The sequence below is a fragment of the Crotalus tigris genome, unplaced genomic scaffold (assembly GCF_016545835.1).
Source record: "Crotalus tigris isolate CLP2741 ecotype Arizona unplaced genomic scaffold, ASM1654583v1 scf7180000017666.27876245, whole genome shotgun sequence".
Classification (NCBI taxonomy): Eukaryota; Metazoa; Chordata; class Lepidosauria; order Squamata; family Viperidae; genus Crotalus; species Crotalus tigris.
In genome coordinates, this window is record NW_024096551.1 from 693,834 (window position 1) to 713,751 (window position 19,918).

General features: G+C 35.4%; 1 protein-coding gene across 5 annotated transcripts in view; it reads right to left on the reverse strand.

Moving 5' to 3' along the window:
• CTNNB1 (catenin beta 1) overlaps positions 1 to 4,913 on the reverse strand; it is a 37,208-nt gene extending 32,295 nt beyond the window's left edge. For 2 of the 5 annotated variants that reach the window (XM_039336099.1, XM_039336098.1), the window contains exon 1: positions 4,533 to 4,771. The gene's annotated coding sequence lies outside the window, so the exon portion shown is untranslated. Of the gene's footprint in view, positions 1 to 4,506; positions 4,772 to 4,856 lie in introns of those variants that run through there. The other 3 variants (XM_039336103.1, XM_039336100.1, XM_039336102.1) reach the window with 3 other exon arrangements.
• Positions 4,914 to 19,918: the final 15,005 nt, after the last annotated feature.

Below are 19,918 nucleotides of genomic sequence, written 5' to 3' on the forward strand. Positions count from 1 at the left end.
GAAATCTGACATCTCAGATGTAATTTTTTAGAAGTATATTGTTACCATCTGGAAGTCTATTGGGCCTAGCAAGGTCTTGAAGCCTTCATACACTGGAATCCATGAATCGGCTGTTCCTTTTTTAAGTCTTTTTTAAAAAAATACTATTCAAGTCAAATCTTGCATTATAGTTCTATGTAGAGCATTTACTGATCATTCTAAATATATGTAAGTGCTTGCCCAATCTATCAAACCAGTTTAAATAAAACATTTAGCAGCCCTCACACTGAATCATTATACATATAGTGTCAATAAGTATTTCTAACATCATTTAAAGCACTTCTAATCTAGTGCTATATTGATAAATGGTTTATCAACCTTGTAAACTTATGTATAAAAACTATGTTGAAATGCAGAACAAAAAAAAAAAAAAACAACCTGAAATTCTAAGTATGTTTAGTACATAAATAAGTTTCTCTATTACACACAATAAAGAAAACTTAAATTTGCAACTCCAGGACATTTAAGCCACAATTAATGTTAACTCTTGAAATTTCCAAAAATTATCCAATGATCTAATTTAACCTGATTGATTTTACCAGACATCTGTAGGATGTGTTTTAAACCAGTTGTGTAAAACATGAATTGGTCAATAATAGTTTTATCTATGGTCTTTTGTAGTTAACATTGGCTTATACAACTTTTGTTTTATTTTCTAAATGGAGTTTGTTTGTTTGATTGTCTGCATTCATCTAATCTAGATGAACATTTAGACCAATAAACATTCAGTTGATAAAACAAATAATCATTTAAAGATGGGGAGGGGGGGATAAGAGACCATGAAGTTCATTGGGAGAGGTGAGGGGATCTTCTCTTAATTGAATAGATTACCTCCACCAAAGTTATATTCTCTCCTTGGGGGCCCAGGCCAACTGGCACAGCTAGATCTTTAGGCCCTATGGAAGGTCAGAAGGATGGAAGCAGATCCCACCTGGATAGGAGGGATATTCCAAAGGGAAGGAGGCATGGCAGAAAAGATTCTTCTCCTGGATTCCACTAGCCAAAATTCCTTAACAATAATTTCTGCAGCATGCCTTTTCTATTGGCATGGGTGCGGCGGACCAATCCCAATGGAGCGAGAGAGCCTAGAACAATGCCATGAAGGCTTTAAAGATGATAATCAACAACTTGAATTGTACATGGAAGCAAACCAGCAGCCAATGCAGCTTGTGGAACAGCGGTATAATATGACCCAACCTAGAGGCCCCAGGAACTACTCATGCCACCATATTCTGCACCAGTTTTAATTTCCAAATATTCTTCAAAGGTAGCCCCATGTAGTGTCCATTACAATAGTCCAGGCAGACTAGTTAGGCACCAATAGCTTGCATAAGGAATGTTATTTTTCTCTAATATGGAAATCTGATTCCCAACTCTGAAGACCACCATTACATTGCCTACAAAACCTCATTGTCAAACAGGGAATGGGGGAATGTGTTTTCTTTTTTAATCTTCATGATTTAGCAACAATAAATATATCCAAACGCATAATTAAAAAACTATGTACAGATTTCCTGTTGATAAACTTTAGCAGCAGGCCTACCATCTATTACCTATGTTCCAAGAGACAAATAACCATATTAATTAAATCACCTATTTACTCCTGCAAAGGAGAAGTGAGGCCAGTCCCAATGCAATAATTAAGGAACTGTTTTATCTGATACACAAAGAATAATCCACTACAGCTGAAATAGTATGAAATAAATTGCACATTTAAATGTAGATCTTCTCTCCCTTGTTACTATAAAATAGCAATATAATATGATTGTAAAACATCTAGCATGGATTACAAATTGTAGAATCACTAAATAACTTAGTAAAAAACTCACTGAGGCTATTTTGCAAAATCTCACATTTGCTCTGCTGCATTCAAAAAATATCAATGTGGAATCATACTGATTACTTTATATCCATATTATTTCATAGAAGCAATTGAAATAGTAACTACTTCATTTATTCCATGAATATGAAGTTGGAGAGTCCTTTCAATGTCCTCAGATATCTATACGCTAGAGCTGGTTAAGGTTGAGGTGCCTAAAACATGGAGTCTTCAGGAGTTCAAATAACTTCATATAGGAGATTTCTCTCAACAACTTAAAGAGAGAACTTATGGAAGTCCATTTTTTCTGCCCTACATTCCTAGTATGACTTACCACTGATAATGTTGATTGTAGATATTGGAAACTCTGCATTACACCTTTGACAGGTTTCAAGTTCCTCAATTCCCAATTACAAAAATGTAATATAGCTAACAATGGAATATTTCAAATAGTTAAGAAAGGAGAAAATTTTCTATTCTGAAATTTAGAAACAAAAGCGGTAGAATATAATATCATTTTTTTCATGTGTTTCACCAACTACTATTTCCAATGAGATTCTTGTAAATCATCAATTACTGCTTACAAACAAGGCAGTATTTAAATTCTATTTTAAATAGAACTGAGCACAGGAAAACTTAAACACAATTCATTTTGAACCCAAGTAAACTTGGTACGTCACTCATATGTCAATTTGTGGAACAAACTAAAATACTGTATTACAAACATTCTAATCCTCATTAGCATTGATTCTTGCACATACTGTTCTAGATTTATTTTCATCATCCACAAACCAATTTTCTGAAGGTGAAAACTTACCTAATATGTATAAACTAGCTGGAACATGCTCTGAAACAACATTCTATAATAAATTTTGAGGATTATACTATACATTTTTGTTAAAAACTGTTCTTAACTTTCAACACTACAAGAAAATGCTGCAGTCTCTCTCCAGTCAGATTGCATTAACAAAAATCTAATATTTTTCTCCTAGTTAAGTTATATAGGTACTATTTCTCATTCAAAGTAGGAGCTACTTAGAGTTAAAAATCTGCTTTTAGTTAAACAGAAGATACTATTAAATAGTATCACAATAAACTTTTAAATGCATCCATCAAAAAATCCTTTTTTGTTCAATGACATTTTTATATAGAATTTTACATAAATTTATTAAGGATCAGATTAAATTCTTTATTTTATTCTAAATGCTTATGATTTCATCACTTAGTCATTTTAAGGGGGGAAAAGACTCTTAAGATTCAAAACCATGATAGTTCAATACAGGATTAGCAATAATCAGAGGCAATCTAAATTTGCAGACAATAGATACTGTTGCACTTACATTCTTCCTCTATAAACCTTCATTTAGAAAAAAAGAAGTAATATTAAAAGATAACCAAGCAACAACACTTAGTAATGTTATAGTGTGTTTTATTTTAAAAAAAAACCAGCAAACTTCTGAGTAATAATAAACATCAACACAAACTGAAGTTTCTCATTGAGGAATCTTAACTATGCCGGATCTACTGTATTAACATCTAGGGTCTCGGCCCTAAAACCAATCAGCAAAACATCTTTCCTTCAATGTTGGGAGACACCTCCATTCTTCTCCCCCATCTTCGCCGCAGTTACCCATCTAACTATTTAAAATGTCTCGGTTACACCCCAATTCAGAACGGCGGAAATTCGAGACGTCCTATGTTGTTAAGTAGAGACCGCGGCTCCTGCAAATTATGCACATTTAATCAAGAAAGCAGCCGGCAGTGAAAGAGATATGTTTCTAAGGGGAACGATGCCGTACAGACTATTTAAACAAACCGAGACTTCCCCCATCTTTTTAGTCTTGACTTTGCAGACGAGTAAATCTGAAAGGAATGCCTTCAGTCTAAGCAGGTCCTACAACTATACCGCCGCGCCCAACCTACCCGCAGTTCGAGTCGACACTGCACAGGAAACCCCCGCCCCAAATTCAGCTTCGAGCGTGGGGGACTGCTAGTTTCGGTCCTCCGGCAACATTTCTCGCCTACCTCCACCTCGGCTCAGCGTCTTCGCCTTTCTCAAGCGGACTACTTCTCCACCCAAAATCCTTCTAAGACCCACATTTACCTTCTGCAAGACCGCTCAAAAGCCCCTTCGCAGGAGGGACAGCAGGAGTGTAGAAGTATCGTGGAGAGAGACTCCCGACTCCTATATGACAACATTCCAGGCCCCCGTCCCACGCATGAAACCCACCCCCGCCCAGTCTCCAAAAGACAAACGGGGCCCGGAGAATCTTCCCCACCACCTTTCAGGGAAACCTTGGTTCCCGCCCTTGAGACTGCTTTTGATTTAGTTTAAGCATCCGAATCTACTTTCAATTTTCATCATTAAAAAAGAAATCGCAGGAGTTATTTACCCCACCCAGTCACTTCCTGTGTGGACATACTCCATCTTTCTCTTCCACCCCTATTGACGCGACCGAACCGACCCCGGGACAGGAAAAGCCACCCTCGGACCCGTAAGGAAGATTAAAAAAGAGCCTCGAAGAGGCACAAACACTGGCGGGAAGGCGAAGCGCAAGGTCCCGCACAGGTCGCGCCTCCAACTATGACTTCCTTTGTTGCTCTTGCTATTTTTCTGGGCAAGCACGGGCCACTCAAAGAATTTCCACCTTTCCTCTTTCTACCGAAGTCGTACCGGTCCTCGCCGTCCGCCGCGGCCGCTATCGCCAAACCAACCGAAAGGCTATGTGAGAGAGGCTTAAAATGGCGCCGTTCACAAGGAGCTTCTTATAGCAACTGCAGGGACTCGATTGTATCCTGCCGCCGCCTCGCCAGGCCTTGAGCGCAGCATTCCACAGGAAACCCACCCAGTAGCGCGGAGGACGCGCGCATACAGACATACAAAAGGAGTTGGAGAAATAGTGCGCCTCTACCCTTCCCCTTTCGTTTGCGCGCGCGCACATAAAAACATGAACATAACCGGGCGGAGGGAGATAAACGAGGGGGAAAAAACGCTTACCAGACACTGCTAGAGGAGTTTCGGAAAGACGAGGAATTGTGGGTAGGGGGGGTGGAGGAGGAAGCAGAGTCTGTAGAAGAACTAGCTAGAAAGAGTGCAGGGATTCAGCCCTGACTGGAGTGTGATGAGGCTAGAGAGGGAGGGCAGGGAGTTTCTCTCTCTCTCTCTCTCTCTCTCTCTCTCTCTCTCTCATACTCATAGAGAGGGACCTCCCGCGATCAAGTCTACCATAAAACTGGTTACCCTTTGCATTCGAGACTCATCTTAGAAGGACAATAATCACTTTCTCCCCCTCATTTGGAGCCGCGAAAACGAGATTGTTAACGAAATGTTGTTTTTCTTCTCAGAGTTTCCGACGGTACTGCTGCAAACTTGCTGCATCTTCGTTGGAGACAACTAAAATATTTAAGACCGAAATGAAATCTTCGGGCTTGTATTGATTTGCTTAGTAGAGCTTTTTTCCCCTTCTGACTGGACGAATACCTACATCCGAATAGTATCCCATCTCAAACGGTTGCCGCCCTCTCCCAATAAACAGCTCTTTAAATTCTGGACGGGTTTCGGGAAAAGAGGTGGCGGCGACTTTTATCACTTAGTCGGATGCGCTTTTGGCAACTCTTCCCTCAAAATTCAGCACGGACCGATTAAATCACATAATCTACGTGCTTTTCCATTACAACCCGGCTATACTTACAGTGGGTGAATAAATAGTCAGATGGAGGTGCACATATTAGATAATAACTGCAGTATTTTCAGGAATTATTTTGCAAATGTGCCTAGCATAGGTTAAGTGATTTTTGTATATGTCCGAGTTACAAATTCGAAGAACCTATATGCATTCGAATGTTTGCATTCGAATGTCTGCAACCCTTTGAACGTTTTCGAGAGTAAGCCAATTCACGCGAATGCGTATAATTTCAAATAAACACACAAATGATTATATTCTCGCTTCGTTAAAAAAATGCCGCCTTTGCTCCGAAGCGAGGAGGAATTCGAGGCCGTAATCGAGAGGTTAGGCTACGGTCTCTGGGAAGCCACGTGTGGAAACGAAATCTACCTACACTATTATCTCCATCCATCCGCTCCTGCATTTGCACCTTTACTCGGTCTGATCATGTACTGAGATTCTACAGGACTGTCCTGGGAAGTTTGGATTTCCATACGAGACTCATCTCTTATTTTGCCGTTTTTAGTATGCATCCAATTTGGTTGGAAATTCTCTGAATTCAAGGGTACTTACAACCGAGTAAACATGCACAAGTTAGCTTGCAGAGTTGCAGTGTTAAGCAGTGTGTGCTTAAGTGTGTGTGGCCATGCAGCTGTTATGTCACAACCAAAACTTTTGAATTGTAGACTGTGGTGTTGGCACATTCTTGGAGAGAGAAAAAAAGAAATTGTGCTATGATTAATTGGAGATAATTCTTACTATCCTTGCACATCCTACAATAGATTTACTCAAATTAGTTCGTCCCTGAAGTTGTTTTCCAATAACTTCTATCTTTAATGCATCTATTAAAACAGATTTAATATTTGCATAGACAGCTCAGCAATGGACTGCAATTTGAGCTGGAATCCCAAATACATAAATTTTGAGAGACCCAATGATTTATTATAATATATTGTAAACTAAAGAGAAGCTGCTGTGGCTGAATTGTTTTAAGATTTTTTAAAATGGTAAATAGATTATGGTGATTGGTAATATGAATATGTTTCTACTTAGATTAGGGAATCATTGCTCATCAACATAATTGGTTGGAAAAGAGCATATTTCAAGAATGGATAGCCTAACTGTTATATTATCTATTACAATATTTTTCTATTGTCTAGCTCAAAGATTCTGAGCATCAGCCCACACTATAAAAGAGGCATGCAAGTGTTGTGCAAACATCGCAAACACACAGTACAAAAACAATTACAGCAGTATCTCCAGCTGAATGCATCAAAGCCTGTTTAAGAGGGTTTTATTATTTCTTTTGAATATCAAGGAGTATATTCCAAAATGTGAGAATGGTCACTGAGCAGTTTTCCTTTTTAGTCCATTCTTCGATCACTTTCTACCAAGTCAGATCTTCAGCAGTGCCCTCATGAAACAGAGAAAGTAAGATAGTATAAGACATAAACATGACACTGCTTTAGAAATAATAACAGGGAAGTAACTCACTTTAAATGTAATTTACTAGTCATTTATCTTGGATTTTTAACAGCTGTATGGGTGTGTCATATTTTTCTAATACTTCCGAATAACTTTGAGTAAATTAGGTTGGATAAAAAAATGGAATGGGAGCCTTCCTCTTTGGGAAAGCTTATGCGGATCTACCACTAATATTTTGCAATACAGGGTGAAACACGTTAACTCAAAATGTCTAGATCAGCTTTCCTCTAGATGTTATCCACTTCTGTGAATTTCAGCTCCCTGAATTCTTGGCAGTGGTCCATTACTGAAAGGTTACCAGGTTGGGGAAAGCAAAGCAAACCCAGGATAAGGAGTTAAGATTGTTAGGCTTGATCTGGTGAAGCTCAGTTCCCTCACCTGCCTCTTATTCTGAGATGGAGAAGAAGAAATAGAACAAGATTTGCTAGGGTGAAAAGCCTCCTGGAAAATCACTTTCCCAGTTACCATCTAACTCTCTTTGGGTAGTACAATCTGCTTTTTAAGTGCTATTGAATCAATACACTTGCTTTGGTGATGAGATACTATATCTTGTTGATAGAAAGTGATAGAATGCATAACTGAATATAACAAAACATATTGTCTCATGATAGCCTATTAATTCTACTGGTTGCCATGCAAGTTTACTCTTTATTAAAATAGAAAAAAAAGACCCTAATTCAATTGGCATTAAACTAAAAGAATCTAACATAAAAATGTGAGAATTTTCAGTGGTGTTTTATATTAGAAATTCTTAATATTGCCATGAATATTGGAAAATATATTTGTACATGTGAATGATGAAAAATAAGTTTTGTTACCCCTCTCCAAAAAGGACAGCCTTTTTATTTTATAATAATTAATTATTCCAACCACTCTTTAAAATAAGAAGCACTGGACGGTGTTATTAAGCACAGATTGTTTTTTAAGCTGATAATCCTTGATACTACTTTTAGCAGCCTGATGCTGTGCAATGATTGTAAAAGAGAACAAGCAAAAACATTACCTTCTAACCTTAATGGCTGTTGATGGTTTATTAAAAGCATCAATATATCCTCAGTTGCTTTACCACTATGCATATTGAATGAGCAAAGGTAAACTGATTTAGCTTTGAAATCTTAGGCCCATTTTTTAAAAGGGGAAAAGGATGCTGAAGGATCCATTTTGGGGAGCCATTTTGGACAAAGATGTGAGATATTCAGTTAGAAATATTGCTTCTATTAGGGATCACTATCAAGTTTTCAGTAAGTAATTCCACTTAGTATGTGTCAAAACAGGAAAATCAGTCTACTGCCCTTGAAGCATTTCATGGTCCCTGATACCTTTCAGAGACTCTTTGTGTACCATCCCACCCTCTGAGGTCTGAAGAGCTGGGCTATTGAAGTCTGGATGTTGCTGGAGTAGGAGGGATACTGTTGTACTTCGTTCTCCATACACACTGAAGGAGGCTATGTGAATTGGCTACTAGACGAGTAGGTTTCTCAACTTTTATTTTAAATTCATTTCGAGAGGCCTTTATTTCCCCCTTTTATATTTTTATCATTGCTTCTGCATCTTTTTGTATAGTCTTAGGACACTTTTCCATGTAAATAATGTGCATGTTATGAAATTGGGGTTTGTTTTGTTTTATACATTGCTTTTAAATGTTGGATTAGATTTTTTTTTATCATTTGTTTTATAGAGGTCAGGCTGGCAAATTTGGGGGATAAAAATATTGGAAGTAGCCCTGCTAATAATTAACTTGCATTGCTCTTTACAACTGAAATAATAGCCCCTCACTCATAATATAATTTAGACATAAACTAAGATCATTCATTGGTTTTCTTTTTGTCAAGTAGGCTTAACTTAATACATTCACTTGTATCTAAAAATGAGTAACTATGACTTTCAAGATGTATTCATAAGAATGCTGTTTGAAGTTTCCTCAAGGGTTAGAGTTTGATAGGTTTGTGGTGTTGAGTAGATTTAACACTGCACAAATTTACTTTCCCTTCAGCTTTGCCCCATAAAAGGGTCAAGCTTCTTTCCGACTCTGTTATAATCTAGCTCTACAGTAAGAAATATACCTTGTAAGGAACTGACCTCTTTATTCTTTTGAAGGAAAAAGACATAAGTGTTTTTCTTAGGATGTTGGCCTGTTTTTATTTATTGAAAATAGTTTGTTTAAATTCAAGAAGCCAATGGGTAAAATACAGAAAATTACAATTTGTAATTGTACAAATTATAATTTGTTTTGATATAGACTGAAAATATTCAATTATAGCAATGCATATTTCAGGAGCACACTGAAGTGGTGATCCTAATAAGAAAAACAGATTCCAAATACATAAATACCTGACAGGGAGCTTAAAAATATGTGTAACTTCCAATGTTACATATTTGAGAAAAAAATACTGTAAATAAAACAAGAATGCAGCTTTATTTTCGATGCCATCCAGTGTCAAACAGTTGCCTTTTCTGGATTCAAAACTGTTCCACATCTATAAAAACAAAATTCTAAGAGATGGCATGAATTGCTTTTTTTGATGGTATATGAAAAATAGAAATAAACTCAGCAACAAAAGAAATTTTTAGAACTTCAACATTTTGCTTGCCCCATCCAAATAATCAAAGTAAGTCTCTTCTTAATTTGGAAATATATTAGAGCATAAGGCAGAAGCTTGGTATACAAATAAATCATTCTATAGATAGATAGGTAGATAGATAGATAGATAGATAGATAGATAGATAGATAGATAGATAGATAGATAGATAATTAGATAGAAAGAAGTGAGATTTGATTACTATGAGTTCCTTTCTTTTGCATAATTGCATGATGAGTATTGAGCTTTTTTGAAAAAAATCTCACTTAAGAGATGAACACATAAATCATTACATTTAAAATGATCAAAATGTAAACATGCATGCATCTGAAATATACACAGATGATTGCTAATCTGATGTGAATATTAAAACCTCCAGATAATTTCTCTGTGTGTCTGGAACAAAAAGTGAAAAGAGTGAAAAGCATGGAAACATAGAGAAAAGAAAGAAAGCATATATTTATTTTGGAACAATCCAAAATTATCCTTAGACTGTCAGCATTTGTCACTGAAAATTATTGTCCCCAATCATGTTGCAGTGAATACAATCAAATAGCCTAGTGTGAAGAATAATGGTTCTTTATAATAATTGTTAACAAGAATTAGAATATGCTTTTAGAATATTGTAGATTGGAAATGTGTGTGTGTGTATATACATGGGCATCAATTTTTAAAATATGTAAGATTTTTAAAAAAATTATATGGATATTTTAGGTTATATATTCTAATTTTGGGGTGATCATCGTAATGTAAGATGATTTTATAGTATGAAATAAAAATTGAGAGATTGCCTTTTTCTCTAGTAATCTTTGCAGATAAATATAAATACTGGTCAGACCTTTAAAATGTTTATTGTATCTTAAATGAGGAGGGGGGATTCTTGGATCTTTTAGGATGATGTATTGATGGCATTGTAAATGATTCTTGGACATGTGCATCCTAGTTATGAAGTGATACTGCTAGATCTCTTCCTTCAAGCATTTCAAAATCTTATAATGAAAAATAAATACATATTTAGTCATTTCTGCATTATATATGTTCTTTTTATTTAAATCATTTTGTAATTCTGGTAGTTAGCCAGCCTTGTAGAGAGAAAAAAACCTGACTTCAGTTAAAAACAACAACATTCTATTCCGCTAGTTCAATCTACTTGATTCTATTCTGTTCTAAAATAGATAGCTTTTTCAATATAAGACTTGGTAAAGATAAAGAAGTTGAGCAAAGAAGAAAAATGAACTACAATTCGAAAACATAATTTTTCAATGCTTTCTGATCCTTCAGTTCTTTCTGAACTGAAGAAAGATTTCTTCCATCAAAAGATCCTTCATAACAAATTGTTGTTTTTTATTTCAATTTCATTAATCTACAACCAGGAGATTTTGAGCTTTATATCTGAATTCTGCATGTAATTGTTTACCGACTTTATTTTTCATAATTATTGCAATTTCACAACATAAAAAGCTAAACTGCTATTAATTTATTTTGGATGCCACACAATGTCAGAACAATTGCTTATTCTCATTGCTACTGCCCTAAAAATCAACTATAAAAGAATAAAATGTGTCAGTGTGACAATAAGGGGGAGGAAGTGCCTGAATTAAATCTATATTGTGGTACAAACTGCAATTCTAATCAGATTAAGAGCAAATCTCAGATCTGTGAAATTTATTTCTGAGCAAATGTGCAAGATTATGCATATTTCTGCAATTTAGTGGTATTAACGTTGCATACATTTCAATTGTTACTTTTAATTTCTTAATCATATTCAAGAGATGATTATTGATGCTAGAATATCTTGGGGATGGTGGTATCCATCAATGGAAAATCAGTAATGAATTTAGCAATCAGAAAAACAAAAGACAGAATACTTATAGTATATTTTCATTTTAGTTTTTATTTCAATGTAGAGTCAGTATCATTGTCTCTTAGAATTCACCAGTCTTCCCCTCTCTTCTTAAATTTCAAAATGGTTGTACATTTTTATAATATTATTCACAAAAAGTTAAAGGCATTTCCCTTTCTCAAGGAGGATTATCTTCCAGAGGATTCTGGGACTGCAGATGTACACTGTAGCAAAATCCTGAATTTATCTGTTACAAAATGAAATATTTTCTAGATCCCAACTGCTAAAAAGAATAGAATTATAGTAAATCATTGATAAGATTAAAATAAAACCATTTTACACTCCAAAGCATTCTAAAACTTCTTCTAAAGCTTATTTCATTTCTTGAATAATGCAAATTTTAAAATAGTTTGTTATCCTGGGCACACTGTGCCATGAAATTGATATTTTTTTTAATCTTTCTGTTAGTAGCAACATGGTGAGCTATTGCAGTGATTGCTAGCAATGGATATCTTTACATCAGCTTAAAAATTTTATATTTCTTTTGACCCTTTTCCTATAGAGGACATGTAAGATCCCAAAAAAATTATGATAGGGGTGCTTTAAAAAGCAAGAAAATATTAAGTAGAGGTGTTCCATATACGTATGTACGTATGTATGTATGTACGTACATACGTATGTATGTATGTATGTATGTATGTATGTATGTATGTATATTAAAGGAAACAAGATGGTTTACTGGATTTTAAATAAAAAATGTGCTAAAAGAATAGCTGGTGTGATTATAATCACATCATGCAAGGTCCACGGTTTCCATTTAGTGAAATTTCGCAGAGGGCAACTTCTTAAGAACATCCCTGCTGTGCAGAGTGAAAAGCATGAACAAACCAAAGACAGAATTCATCTGTGTTTATATTTTACAGACAATGAAAAACCTACTCTTTGTGTGCCTCTCCTTCTTCACCTTATTATTTCATGAAAACTGCAGCATTTTCTCCACCCCCCGAACACTCAGTGCCCCAACACTGCAGTATTCAGTATTTTCTTCTTTACCCTGCCTCCTCTCCCCCCCTTGCAAATTCTGCACGCGCCATCTTTGTTCATTGTTACTCTTTTCTGAATTTGGTTGCCAAAGTCTTTCAAATCTCTTAATAAATAAAAAGCGAAGATGCTGGAGAAAATAAACATGCTTTTCTCAGTTTCCACATACAGCCGGAAGAGAAGAAGCAGACCCACCCAGAAATTGTCTGAGGCTGCCATAACCTGTTGTAGACAGTGATACTGAAAATATTAACATAATAGCAACAGCTGCAGCCTAAATAGAAGCTATGAGATAATTAATGTGCTACAACAAATTAATTTGCTGCAGGTGTGTGAGATCTGAACTGCATAACCCAAGCTATTTCCTGTTTGAATATAATTGTGCTCCTCACTTTTGTGCCAACCAAAAATAAACAAAATAAAAATAAAATGTAAATTGTGGTGTCTCACTGTTCTTCCATGCCTGTTGTCAATATCCATCTCTCCTGAATATTGTAATCATTGACAAGGACAAAAGAAAGAGAGCTTCAGCTCCCAGGAAAAGCAGTTAGTAAATTTTACAAGTATTTAAAGAAATTGGATGATATACCTAACCTTGAATAAGATATATCTCTACTACTCATGTAAGCCTGATTGATAACGGAGATACACTGAAGCACAAGAAGGGCATGTACATGTACCCATGGGAAATGCTGATGATGATCACTGCTCAGAAGCTGTTAATTCAGATGAGGGAACATTGCATCGTTCATTAGAATGAATAAGGCTGAATAAATATGAACTAGGGGGGCAAATATAGAAATTTGTTGATTGCATTGAGAATCATGACCCTCTTAACATCTTTTGAGTAGGATTGTATCTATTCTTGATGCAGCAGAGCCTGATTCCTATTTCCATCTGATGATTATATACCATATTTTCTGGCGTATAAGACGACTTTCTAAAGCATGCAAATCGGCGCCGAAGTCGGGGGTCGTCTTATACGTTGAGTCGTCTTATACACCGGAAATTACAGTAGTTTCTGGCATATAAGATGACTTTCTAGGCATGCAAATTGGTGCCGAAGTCGGGGGTCATCTTATACGCCGGAAAATACGGTACTTGCAATGTAGCACATAGCTTGAGAACTCACCCAATTAAGATGATAGAAAGTCCAGTCAGAGGGCAAGAATATCTCCAACTTCAAATTGGTTCAGCTTCTGGTGAATCTGTGAACATATAAACATTTTCTTGACAATAATGGAAGTAGTTAACTGTTATCTTATTCAAGGATTTTTTTCAGACAGTCTAATTTACTCCCATTGAAATGTACAGCTGTTGTTTTATTCTAGTGAATGTTTTTGTAAGTTTTGCATCTTGATTGGCCACAACATTATATTTCAAAGAGGGACTGAGAATAATAAATGAGCTTATATTTCATAACTTGCCATGATAACTTGCATTTTTAAAATTTTCATCAAAAAACATTCACCTGTTGTTAATGGTGTTATACACTTAACACGTTGATTGGGCTTCATTTTGACTTTTGATGATCTCAGTGTCAGGAAATACTTATAATTCATTACATTTGTATTGTCATGAAGCCACATTACTCTTATCTTTATCATGAGTAATTTTGTTGAATGTGGTTATAGAAATTGAGGCTGCAGTCTTAAAAAGAAAATCTATTTTTCTTTGAAGGACACTGGCCTTGTCCCAGCCAGCCTCTTCTTGGACATTGGTGTTTATATATTCAATTTCCCAGCAGGTATCAGTCAAAGCCATCCATACATGTGCAAATAAAAATGGATTAAATAGTTGGTTGATTATTGTTAACATAACTAAATTATATTCCTGGACCATGAGACTCTATTCAGAAAGTCACTCATGCTCTCATTACTTCCAGAAAGGATTAGTGTAATGCAAATGGGCTGCCCTTGAAACTCTTCAGAAGCTTCAACTGATACAGAATGAGGCTACATGACCAGTTATATGTGACTTTAGGATGGAAAATGTTCTCTGTTCTGTGAGCTGCATTGTCTGCCAATTTGTTTCCAGGTGCAATACAAGGTGCTGGTTTTGATCTTTAAAGTTCTACTTTGATGCAAGCAGGTTATTTAAGGGACTTTGGCTGGAATTAAACAAAATCAGGAAGAACTATTATGTTCTGCCTCTTCCTAGTCTATCCTTCCCATCAGGTTGGGTGGGTGGGGGGATCCTGTTGGCTAAAGAGCTAATGGGACCCAGACCAACATGCCTTTTCTACTGTGGCTCCTGCCCTCTGGAAATGAATCTCATTCCCCCATCTCCTGTTAAGTTAGCCCCATTCTGGTAGCTTTCCAGAAGGGTCTGAAAACTTTGTTCTTCCAGCAACTTTGGAGATCCCATGGGGAGCCTGTGTGATAGTTGTTTACATGGATATTCTCAACAATCTTATTTTTATTATTTATCTTGTTTTATTTATTTTTAAGAGTATTTTAGGAGTTGTGATACTGTTTTTATTATTGGTTGAAAGCTTTCCTGAGTCATGTTTAATGAGATGGATGAATGGATGGTTGATGGATGAAAAAAACTAATAAAACACAAAATACACAAAAAACAGAATATCCCCTTTTGATATATGGGCCTATTCCAATTTATGATAGGAAAAAGAAACTTGTAGATCAAAGTAAATGAAGGCCTATATTTTTACATCTTTTATCCCTGAAGACTGTCTCGTTATCCCTGATATTGTTGGAATGAATGTATATGGAAAAGAGTTACAGAACTGTAACCTTCAGACTGTTTGGATAACATTACTTGCAACGTGCAGCAAGTGTCAGAAGGATGAGACAAAGCAATGTATTAATAGCATTTCTTCCTGATTTTAATTCCAGCCAAAGAAAAGTGCTTTTAGGACCATTTATTATAGAATAATTCAATAATAATTCAATTATCAAATGAAATCAGTCTAAAATTAATTCTGAATGTTCATGCATTATTTATTAAAGTTAAGTAAAGTTAAGAGTTGTAGCAATCCTATTTAGTTTAGCCACAGGTAAGAGAGGTTGAGCTTTGTGTTTCATTTCTGGATAGACATGTCTGAAATCTACTTGCTCTGACAATAAACTAAATAAAACTAGAAGAACATAACAAATACATTCATGGATGAAGTCCCATTAATTTCAACAATTGTCTACATATTCAGTATGGAAACAAAAATGTAAAGTTAAAAAAATAGTAAAAAATATTTTTTTAACTTAAAAATGTATTTAACATTTTGAAATAAAAAATAAAAAAAATCTGTCTTGGATTAATACAGCTCTTCCCCCAAAGTGCTACTAGCATTTTGAAGTGCAACATTAATATTCCATTGAAAAAGTTTCTACAATGTTACTAGTATCAGCCTGGTCTTCACATTAGGGAAGATATAATGAGACAAGTACTGACAATGGGTGGTTTCAAAAAATTGCTTAGCATATTCTGTCTAAACATACACATGTATGAAAGAAATTGATAGGTGCTTAGCAAGCCATTTAAAAATTAGTGGTATGCTTGCTGAAAATAAGTCATAATAACAGAATAAACAAGCAAATTATATTTTTTCAAAAATTCACATGTGGCTATTGTATTTGTAGCACTTGGAAAAATATATTTTTCTGTTCCCCCAGTTCATTCATACTTTCTCTGTAGTGAGAAAGGTGTGTTGCTCTTTTCTTATCTTAAAGAAATCTTTGTGGATTTCCATTTATTAACAGGAAATTCTAAATCCCTCCCATTTCATCTCTATTCTAGGCCATGCATCTTGTGTAGGCATAGACTCTCCAATAGAATGGGATCTCCATTTTCCTCTTTGCTTTAAAGCTAGATCTTTACATGTCATTGCTTTTTTTGTATTTCGTCTGTTTCTTTGTGCCATTCTGCCAGGCTAATCCTTAAGCCCTTAATCGGACCAAACTTCTATTGATGTCAGTAGCTCTTTTGTCTGGATAACAACTGCCAGGCCACTCCCCACAGCTGCATCACTGGAGTAATATTCGTAACAGTTTGCTTTATAGTGTTTGCATGAATAATAAGTCTCCCATTTATTGAGAGGAAAGAAACCATTCTGTGGCACATCCAGCACAGCAGAAATGCTGCTGGAGATTTTTCCCCCCTTATGAATTAGAGTTTTTTTTCTTTATTCTTATGTATTAGAGTTTTTATACACAAACACACACACACACACACACACACACACACACACACACACACACACACACTCTTACATGTTGGGTTGCATCTCTTGTTGATCCTCTGTCTTTATAGTTCAGGGTCTTAAGCGGCTTTGCAATTAATTGGAAAAAAAATCCCAATTTTATTATTCTGGAGCTGTTATAATTTATATGGTAGCTGCTTCAAGTTCCATGTTACAATAAAGAATAATTGTAGAAAAGGTACAATTTTGTATAAAGCTCATTTTCCCAGTACTGTATATGATTTGTGTTGACTTCTGATGTCTCTTCTGCTTGTCAATATTTATTGAAACCCTGTTAATGAAGTTTACAGTGGGTAGGGAGAGAATAAACCTTTTTAAAAATCAAAATCAGAAACTAAAGGATATTCTTTTATGCCATACTGATTTATTTTAGACAGATGAAGATGCTGGAATGTACTTTCAGGATATACTGAACATTGTGATGCTGCCCTCATTAGTTATAGTTTATTCGGATCTTGAATTTTTTTTCTGATGCAACTTCTGAATGGAAAGACTTATGGACTTTCAGTGCCATTTGAGTTGTAGCTAAAGAAGAAACTCTCAAGGAGAAACTAAAACATGCTATTTTGAAAAGAAAAAGTAGTTAATAAGTAACAATCTATTAGATCTGTCTAGAAAAATTTCTTTCTGTGTGAATAACTATAACTTGAATCTTCCTTGTCAAGTTCAACTTCTCGTGAATCTGTGAACATATAAACATTTTCTTGGCAATAATGGGAAGTAGTTAACAGTTGTCTTATTCGAGGATTTTTTTTTTTCAGACAGTCTAATTCACTCCCATTGAAACATCCTGGTGTTCTTCCATCCAACTTTTAACCAACACTGAACCTACTTAACTTTTTCACTAGCAGCTCATGTCTAAGAAGGTTTACTGATTTTTTTTCCTTTCAAGATTTTATTATAGAACTTTTCTTTAAAATTAAGATGTACAAATTTTTTTGCTTCTTATACTTCATTTTTGTGATCTTGATTAACTGATTTTTAGGCAAATTATCTGCATGGGATTTTTTTTAACCTCATATGCCTCTTGATGATGATTCTCTATTTTCTATTCTTTTCTTAATAAAATGGCCAATTTTTATATTACCCATAGTTGCTATGCTTTTAATAAGGACCTGCCTTTAAAAATATGATGGAAGAAATGATGCAGGACAAGATGTTTGCCTGTGGGCTGTGAATTGTTAATGTTTAAATTTGGACAGTCAAAAGGATTATATGACACCCTTATTCATCAATGCTTTTTGTTGTAGAGATTTGAATCTTTTTAAGACTGATATCACAGGTGATGTTAAAGTCCCTTTTCCTCACATGAATATCAAATATTGCTGGACTACAAATCCCCCGACTATTATATATGCTAACTTGGAGTAACAAAAATTATGGTTAATAAGTTTTAGAGAGCCAGAGTTTGAAGGGACATGCTACCATTGATGTCATCCCACTGTGAGCATTTTAAAATTTCAATTAAATATTTGCATGGATATTGCTTTGTTTAAGAATGTGGTGTACTGCTTATCTTATCTTGATCTGGCAGAAGTTGAGATGTATAACTAAATATTAGACATCATGAATTAAATAGCCCCAATTAAATTCCCTCAACATAATACTTTTCAAGCATTACGATCCCCAATTCTCCTTACTGTATAACATAAACCAAATGTGAGTGGTACTCTATTCCACTGGATTGCAAAACATCAACCTAGACAATGCAGGTTCCCTCTGTGAAGGCCTACTTGGGTGTTTATGACTTTCTTTCTGGAGAACATCTAAACAGTGACTTTGGACCTGAATTAATTTTATTTGTGACTCCTACAAGCACTCTTCAGAGGCATTGTTAAAATTGGAACCACTTCCAAAATATACAGTATCTCCTGAGATCCCACATCCTCAGAGATATCACAGCAACAGCAAAATCTTTAAAGATCTCACAAAGGAACTCCAAAATCTCTCAATATCATATGAAGTCAAAATACATTAGTGAGATCTGAATTTTGGGTGCTGTGATTGATTGCTGCTTTGATTGCAATGATTGATAGCTGTTAAATTAGTTGAGAAAATCAAGTTGGATGGAAAGGATCAACCTGAAAATCTACTGCCAGTCAGAGAAACCTAGGAGTCAATGACCTGCAAACATAGGATGTAATCAAAAGCTCTCAAAACAGTCCAAACTTCTCACCCAGTGCAAGGAATAAACAAATTTTAATGGACAAAGACTGCACTTACCTTTCTTGGCTGAGGTTCACAAAAAGGATGCCACATAAAGCATGGGCAGGACTAGATTGAGGGGGGAGAGATTTAAAGCTTTTCTTTATTCTTCTGTGATACATTTGTTCAAATGCTTACATAAGAGTTTTCCAACTCAAAAGGGCAGGAAATAAAGCAGTCCTGGGGAGAGGAGGCTCTGAGAATGCCCCAAAAGGCCTAGGGGCCCCAAGTTACTCTTCCTTGTGCTCCAGCCTGAGTAAAATTAAAATAAGCACCTCATGCATGGAGGTGAGAAACAGGAGAAGAGATACTTTATTCTGTATTCTGTATCCTGCCATCTCTATCAAAATATTCCTAAGAGAATGCAGCCATTGGGAAATGGTGGGAGGGCTTCCCTAACTCAAAGAATTGAAATGATGATTTACTTCAAATTTTCATAAAAATTGTCTTTGCATTGGTCAAATCTCAAACTATTGTTGCATCCTTGAGAGTTTTAAAAATGTTTCCAGCCTATGGTGTTCTTCCTCCAGCAAGAGTTTTTGTATACTCTATGTGCATTGCTTAGCTAATCATCACGAGGATCTGCATAAACTGGTAGAAAAGATTTGCAGTGCTAGATGAAAACTAATTTTTTAAGTGTGTTATGGAAGATTGGAGTATATGGAAGAATATATCAGCTACAAGACTGATGTTGCACTGGGAGAAAAAGCTTTCACGTACTGAACACATTGTTAATTGGACAAAATTAATCCTTGGAGCTGTTTCCTGAATAATTCTTTTAGCATGCTTTCTACTGAATTTAGAAACAAAAATAGTGATAAGACCATTTGACTAGATTGAAGACAGCTTGCATAGATTTTTGTTTGCCTATAGACTTTGCTTTTAAGAAAAGTCATAAAGAGCAGCAGGATAGGAAATTAGCCATAAAATTGAAGTCTTATAGCATACATTAAATAGGGCAGCTAACTATCTAGTCTTTTTCCTTATTACAACTTTCTGAAGTTATAAAAGTAAAATTGTCAAAAG